Raw genomic sequence first — 6,032 nt, 5'->3', positions numbered from 1 at the left:
TACTTCTCAAAATTTTGTTCATCCATGTATATTATGTGCCCATTCCTATAATCAAATTATGTATCCCTAAACTTATTCGATAAAAAAATAAATAAAAATGTTAACAAATAACCACAAAACATGACAAACCCAACAAACTTAACAAAGAGGCAAACAAATATAAAGGTACCCTAACTTTTTAGTCAAGTGTAGGACCTCTTAACCAATGAGTTAGCAGAGCCCAATGTACCAAGAAATCATGTTAAATAGTGCTTTATATATATATATATATATATAATAAAATAAAATAAAAACAATAGTGGTTGTTCTCTCATATAAGTCAGCTATATATATGTGATGTAACATGATTGTTTTATAATATTTGATAAATTAATTAATGAATCACCTCCTTTGTATTGACAAAACTGACATTTCATTAACTTTAATGAAAATGGTACTTTTGTTTCTTTTAAGACTGATTTATTTAAGGAAATTATTAAAAACAGCCTTAACAACTGTTATTAGTGTTATAAAATATGTCAAAAAGTAAAATGTGTAAAAAATGCATAAAGATATATAACTGTATCTTGTGATATACGTGAAAAATATTTTAAAATCATAAATATTTTGACATTTTATGTTTATTAAAAATTATTCTTAGAATTGTTATTAGAAAAATCTTTTATTTAAAAAGAGTTGTTGAATTGTCATTGAAAGCAAGGATGGATCTAAGGGGGGCGGAGGGGGGCGGCCGCACCTCAAAAATTTGAAAAATATCATATATTATATTAGAAATTTTGAAATAATTTAAAATTACAGGAGTTCACATCCTCAAATTTTTTTTAAATAATTTCAAAAGATTACAGAGTAGCCCCCTCAATTTTTTAAACTATTTAGATTTTTTTTTTTTGAATTAGTTAACATATATAATAATCTATTTTAAATTTCATGTATATGTATTTTTTAAATTAGGTCAAGATGAAAGCAAAATTTTAGAAACTTTAATAGGTCAAAGTGTAAAATATGAAACTTTTACAAATATATAAACTATAAGGCTTGTTGGAGAAGCTTGTTCAAACAAAGCACTAAGATTAAAAAACAACTGATCTGAGAGACTTGTTGCGATTCGAAAGAGAGGAAAGGAGCGAAGAGATGAGGGAAGAAACGAAGAAGCTTTGTCGTCGGACTTCGTCAGAGCTGGTCAGCGTGGACGATGGAACCGTGGACTCTCACTGGTAAGTTATCTGATATCCCTTCAGTTTCAATGTGATTATTCTGTTTTGAGACTGAATATTAGGATTGATTGTGATTTTAGACTGAACAATGCAATTATTTTGCCATTAATTTGTTATTGGTCACCCATAAGCCTGCAGACAACTAGAAATCTTCAACCCAAGTTTCAGTTTTGGTATCCCAAACTTGACAACCCAAATCCCCAACTTCCTACATCACATAACCCACAATTACACCCCCACTGTCAATAGATTTCGCTCCTCTCTCCAAACACTCTTTTATTTTACTATGCCAATCGAAAAAATAAATATACATACACTCTTCAACACACACATCAGAACCCACCACCTCTAACATTATCTGGGTTAGTAATTGATTTTGAATTTTTTTAAAAATAAATAATAATTTAATGACAATGTGGGGCCAATGCAAGCTAGTTGTTTTTTTGGGTGAAATTGTGGCAGAGAGGCTGGCATAGGGTGGAGAAGCCAGGAGTTGCGATGAATATCTGATAATTGTTATTGATACAATTGTTAACTAAATATTGTAAATTTTTTTTTAATACTATAATTTATTGTAATTGGTAGGCACTATGTCGTGTGATTTCTTGATAATTGAATAGGTTTTTAGGTTATGATTTGTTGATTTCCTCTAAGATTTTGGATAAAAATCTAAATGTTATTTTGTGCTGCCATATATTTTATGACTTTTAGGAATATGATGGAAGATGACTTTCTGGCTAGTTACTTGATTACGTACATTAAAAAAGATATTGCTCGAGGGTTTGATGTAGACTCTATCATTCATGCTTTTGATATTATGAAAGAGCGTCGAGCTCAATTGAAGATGCCTAATTTTAGTAAATAAATGCATGTAGAAATAATTACTACTTTTTGTAAGTGAATATGGGCAAAAAAATATTCTCGATTGTATGATTATCTTTTGATACTCAACTATGTTGACAAGGAATATATAGTTCAATATTTTATCGTAACATGATTGATTTTTTTTCATGTTAGTAGAAATTGGTATTGAATTTCAAATTTTATTGGTTAGAAGTTAAACGTACTTCGGCCCTCCCAAAATCATAATCCTGAATCCGTCCCTGATTGAAAGGTGCATTGAACACGTGTTGAACGCTCTTCCAATCCGATCAGAAGCTTCTAAAATATATGACTTTTCGCAATTTGCTTAGTTTGGGAGAGACTCCAAAGAGCTTTTGGTAGATTCTAGAGATGTATATATAAATAGGTCTAGGTCTTAGCACTCTTTCCATGTAGAGGACAAAAAGCTCTTACTTAGGCCTATTTTGTATTGCAAAGCTCATATTCTTTGTGCTTTCTTGTCTTGTTTTGAAGCCAAATTGGGAAGTCATTTAAGGTAATTATGGTCTCTTAACTTCAATTTTGAATGTACCCTTATATGGTTTTTTTGTTTTTTACATGATTTCAAATTATCACTTCTGTGTTTCATTTTTACAAATGAGAAATAGATTCTCTCGAGTTGAGCATATATTGGAGATGTGATGTTAGGCTTGGTAGTCTCATCTTTGACCCATTTATGTAATTTGTACCGTTCGTGTTGTATAAAGTATTCATGCAAAAAATCAAATGGATAAAATATCAATAATTAATGCTAGGTTGCTATAAATGTGTTATGCTTGCCATTTTTCAACTTCAACTTCAATTGATCAGTTACCATTTTTCACATCTTGCTATTCTTCTTAGGAAAATTAGCATTTGGTTCTGTTTGTTTCTTAGGAAAATGTAATGGAAGCCTTATTTCCATCGCTTTCAGGATATTATTTTATTCTTATTCTTCTTATTATTATGTTCTGGTAAAGATGTGAATCATGTGATTTGCAAACTAACCTGTCAAAAGTTTTTTTTTTTTTTTTTTTTTTTCTTAATATAAATTTGTTTCTGTGGCTATTGGATCCAAATCCAATTTTAAGTGCAATAATTCATTACAGTCTCTTGTAGGTAGTTTTGCTGGATTACCTTTCCATGTCTTCAATACCAAATATATGTATATATTCAACAATTTGAGAATTAAAAAAAAGTGTAACGAAGTTTCAAAATGGTATTCACACCAAAACTAACATGTCCTTTCTATCTTGATCTTGATAGCCAAAAAACAAAAAAAATGGTGAAAATCTGCTGCATTAATTGGAGCTGGTTATGTTGGAGGACCAACCATGGCAGTTATTGCCCTAAAGTGCCCTTCAATTGAAGTAGTTGTCGTGGACATCTCGGTTGCTCGGATCAATGCCTGGAACAGTGATCAACTACCCATCTACGAACCTAATCTCGATAACGCGGTGAAGCAATGTAGGGAAAAAATCTCTTCTTCAGCACAGATGTCGAAAAACACGTGTCAGAGGCCGACATAATATTTGTCTCCGTCAATACTCCGACTAAAACCCATGGCCTCCGGGCCGGTAAGGCGGCAGACCTAACATATTGGGAAAGTGCGGCTAGGATGATTGCTGACGTGTCAAAATCTAATAAGATTGTTGTTGAGAAATCGACAATCCCTGTGAAAACAGCAGAGGCAATTGAGAGAATCTTGACTCATAATAGTAAGGGCATTAATTATCAGATTCTCTCAAACCCAGAATTTCTTGCTGAGGGGACTGCAATCTGGGATCTCCTTTGCCCTGACAGGGTTCTCATTGGGGGGAGAGAGAACCCTGATGGGCAAAAGGCGATCCAGACATTGAAAAATGTGTATACCCATTGGGTTCCCGAGGAGAGGATAATATGTACCAATCTTTGGTCAGCTGAGCTGTCGAAGCTAGCCGCCAATGCCTTTCTAGCTCAATGAATATCTTCTGTCAATGCCATGTCAGCGCTTTGTGAGGCAACTGGCGCTGATGTGGCCCAGGTTTCCCATGCTATTGGTATGGATTCTAGAATTGGACCCAAATTTCTAAATTCAAGTGTTGGTTTTGGTGGATCATGTTTTCAAAAGGACATTCTCAACTTGGTTTACATTTGCGAGTGCCATGGTCTCTCTGAAGTCGCAAATTATTGGAAACAAGTCATTAAGGTGAACGATTACCAAAAGAGCAGGTTTCTGAACTGGGTTGTTTCATCCATGTTCAACACAATATCGGGTAAGAAAATCGCTATACTAGGGTTTGCCTTTAAGAAAGACACCGGTGACACGAGAGAAACCCCTGCAATCAATGTGTGCAAGGGATTGTTGGGTGATAAGGCCCGGTTGAGCATATACGACCCTCAAGTCACTGAAGATCAAATGCATAAGGACTTGTCAATGAATAAATTCAATTGGGACCATTTGGGTCATATGCAACCAATGAGCCCTACCTCGGTAAAGGAAGTGAGTGTAACATGGGACGCTTACGAAGCAACAAAAGATGCTCACGAGCTATGTATTCTAACTGAATGGGACGAATTCAAAACGCTCGATTTCAAGAAGATTTTTGATAATATGCAAAAGCCTGCATTCGTGTTTGATGGCCGGAACGTTGTGGGTGTTGCGAAGTTGAGGGAGATCGGATTTATTGTGTACTCGATGGGAAGCCGTTGGATCCATGGCTCAAGGACATGCCTGCCATGGCATAGAGGCCTAAACAATGTTAAGAGGAAGTGTTTGATTCTTTGAAAATTTTCTTTTCTTGATGTTGGTTGTCTTTGTTTGTTATTAAGCTTTTCTTTGGTATAATATACTTGTGTTTGTTTACTCATCTATCAGTGGAAACCAAAAGATGCGAAATTTAACAGTGTAAACATGCATTGGTATAGTGATAAGAATAGTTCAAAAGGTTTGTTTTTTAAGACTTTGGTTGATTGATCACTTTTTTGTGCTTTAGCTTTTGAGGTTTGGAGAGAAATCATTTATTGAGACTTTTACAGTGCCAATGGACCCAATAGTTCAAAAAAGAAAGAAGTTATTTTATGTCCAAACAAAGCCTTGAGGCCCAAAAGAGATGTCCACACATATAGACATCATGAACAGTGGACTATTCAATTTTTGGTTTGTTTGGTTGAGTCGGTCAAGCCCAAACCTCACTCTCAACATGATCAAATCTTGATTTAGTTTATCCAATTTTGTCAAATCCCTAGACCAGTAAAGTCAAGCAAGTCGGTGGGAGTTATTTGAAGCAACCCAAGTTGCATATTTACCAAGTCCATACTAGTATTAGCTTGCATTTTGTTCGAAAGGGTCACCAAAATTTGGCAAAAGACCATTACTCAAAAAAGTTTTTGGTTGAGAAAGACCACTCTCTCTATAGACTCTGGGGTCAATCCCCGACTATGTTCTTCTTGTGACAAGTCAAAAGAAACGTTAGAAAAATGGTTAATTCAAGACGCCGTGTAGATGATTTTTTTTTTTTTTTTTTTTTTTTGGTTATAATGTTGCTCAATGTAATAAAAACTACACGTTGAAGAGCACTTTATAAACTTTTTATTTTCTTTTTTTCAAGAACAAAAGTAAAATGTGGCACAAAAAATTGATAAAAAGGTTCATTTTTCATGTTATCAAGAGTTGAACAACGAAAATTCATAAATGAGGCTGTTTAATATATCTTTTTGTAATTAAAATTTGACAATCATAAATTAGAAATTAAAAACATCCTTCCCTAACTTTTTGATAATCCATCATTTTTGAAATTATTTAAACTATTTTTTATCTCATAACTCTAAACAAATATAGCCATGCTTTTAGTATTTGGAACCATACACTGGATAATAAATAGTGGCTACATTGGGAACATAGTTTTCAACTAATTTAACTGATTAGCAAAACATAGAGAGAGAGAGAGAGAGAGAGAGAGAGAGAGGGGCAATTCA

General features: G+C 33.8%; 1 pseudogene; it reads left to right on the top strand.

Moving 5' to 3' along the window:
• Positions 1-3,357: 3,357 nt before the first annotated feature.
• On the top strand, positions 3,358-4,802 carry LOC114291695 (UDP-glucose 6-dehydrogenase 1-like; annotated as a pseudogene).
• The last annotated feature ends 1,230 nt before the right edge of the window (positions 4,803-6,032 follow it).

The sequence above is a fragment of the Camellia sinensis genome, chromosome 4 (genome assembly GCF_055761805.1).
Source record: "Camellia sinensis isolate YWXY chromosome 4, ASM5576180v1, whole genome shotgun sequence".
NCBI classification, from domain to species: Eukaryota; Viridiplantae; Streptophyta; class Magnoliopsida; order Ericales; family Theaceae; genus Camellia; species Camellia sinensis.
This window is presented reverse-complemented; position numbering and strand designations above follow the sequence as displayed.